The sequence below is a fragment of the Geotrypetes seraphini genome, chromosome 1 (assembly GCF_902459505.1).
Source record: "Geotrypetes seraphini chromosome 1, aGeoSer1.1, whole genome shotgun sequence".
NCBI classification, from domain to species: Eukaryota; Metazoa; Chordata; class Amphibia; order Gymnophiona; family Dermophiidae; genus Geotrypetes; species Geotrypetes seraphini.
In genome coordinates this window covers 443,794,683-443,796,785 of record NC_047084.1, presented here as the reverse complement: position 1 = coordinate 443,796,785, position 2,103 = coordinate 443,794,683, and the positions used below count along the sequence as shown (strand labels likewise).

Genomic DNA, 2,103 nt, shown 5'->3' with positions numbered 1-2,103 from the left:
CTTTCATGTCTCTCTTTCTGTCTTTCAGAGAAACATACACATTCACACTATATCTGCATCTCTCTCTATGAGAAACATGTTATGCTCTGTGCAATATATATCTCCCACTAAATCCTCACAAATCGGAGTTCTAGGTGGGTTACAAGCAGCATATCGCTACATACTGTAGAATTATTTATAGAATCATATGATACAGAGTTCAACATGCTGCATGCTATAAAATTATACATTAACATGAGATATATAAAATAGAAAGTGGTCGCTGGCATTGTTGTTTTTTCTTTTTTAATTCTTTATTGATTTTTAATAAAAACAGTGTCATACAAATGAAAGAACAAAAGATATTCCAAATATTACACTATTATCTATACAGGTAACATAAATATCATTCAATAATTTCATTTTCCTCCATATAATAATATCATAATATATTCTAATATACAATACAAACAAAGAATAGTTACCCAAATATCACTTTCAATATTTATTCCCCTCCCCTCTGGATGTGTAAAGATAAATAAACCAAAGAAAAGAAGAGATATGACGAAAATACATTATTATGTTTTTATAAATTTAGTCAATGGGCTCCAAATTTTATTAAATACCTCACTAAAACCTCTACATTCTGCGTTAATTCGTTTGTATCTGTATGTAGTACACACATTCACCCACCAAAATGTATAATTAGTTCTATCACGGTTTTTCCAATTACTTGTAATCAGTTGAAGGCCTATATCTGTTAAGATCATAAATAGACGACTCTTATATTTATCTAGAGTGGGTTTCACATGTAAAATTGTTCCACAAATTATAGCCTCATATGACATTGGAACATTTGAATCTAGGACTAAATTTATTTGTCCCCAAATTGACTTCCAATATATTAATATAAACGGACAAAAATACAACAGATGATCCAAAGTCCCTATACCAGTATGACAATGCCAGCATCTATTAGACTTAGAACTATCTATTTTATTTAATCGAACTGGGGTCCAGAAAATCCTATATAACAAAAATAGCCATGTTTGTCTCATAGATGCTGACGCTGTACATTTCAATCTCTAAGTCCAAATTCGTGGCCGAGACACAGAAATATACTGTTTTATCTCGATGCTCCAGATGTCTCTAAGACTATTTCTTGGCTTTTTATTCAAAAATCCAGAAATCAATTTGTACCACTGAACATTGTCATTCTGTAGAGCAGTGGTCTTCATTAATTTTTAAGTTGGGGACTCTTTGGATTCTAATGAGCTGAAGGAGAGTTGCTAAATATCGTCTTAAGTGGGGGGGCACAACATTACTGACCAGTGTGTGTCAATGAGATCCATCCCTACAGCCCACTTTCAGACTTCATTATAGAGTATACTCAAGGTTGTGACCATTTCCAAATGCACGCTCTTTTGTCTATTGAGAAATGCCTTGTCCTTCAAGTATGTGTTCTTCTCACCATCTACTTTTCCCTTTTTATCCTGAGCCTGGGTAGAGAGAGGCGGAGTAGCAGGAAAAAAACCCAGAAAGATAATTAGGTCTGCCAAAGAGGTTTCAGGGGGTGCCATTGGCCCCCTGGGCCTTGCATTGAAGAACACTGCTATAGCTTTGCGCAGTGTCAGTATCGTAGCCAATGAGGTTAAACCGAGGCGCGATTATTGCTTATTGAAGAACACTGCTATAAAGATGAATTATAAAGTGTGAGTCTCCTTCAGCCCTTATCAGGGGGATCTAAAGGTTGAATGAGACTGTCAGAAGGCAAAATAGCAATGGTATGTCATGTAAAAATAAGTAATTCGATGATTTTGACAACCAGGGTGAAACTTTGGAATGCCTTGCCAAGACAAATACATTTAATTGCAAGTAGAATAGTTTTTTTAAAACATTTTTAAAACACATCTGTTTGCAAATGCATTTATGTGAGAGAGCAAGGTACTGGATAGTAAGGCAGTTAATAAGCAGTATTTTTTTACATGTATGAACATAAGAACATAAGCAATGCCTCTGCTGGGTCAGACCAGAGGTCCATCATGCCCAGCAGTCCGCTCACGCGGTGGCCCATCAGGTCCAGGACCTGTATAGTAATTCTCTATCTATACCCTTCAATCCCCT

At 35.6% G+C, this 2,103-nt stretch overlaps 1 pseudogene; it reads left to right on the top strand.

Annotated features, from left to right (window-relative positions):
• The first annotated feature begins 1,595 nt into the window (after window positions 1-1,595).
• On the top strand, window positions 1,596-1,718 carry LOC117352813 (annotated as a pseudogene).
• The last annotated feature ends 385 nt before the right edge of the window (window positions 1,719-2,103 follow it).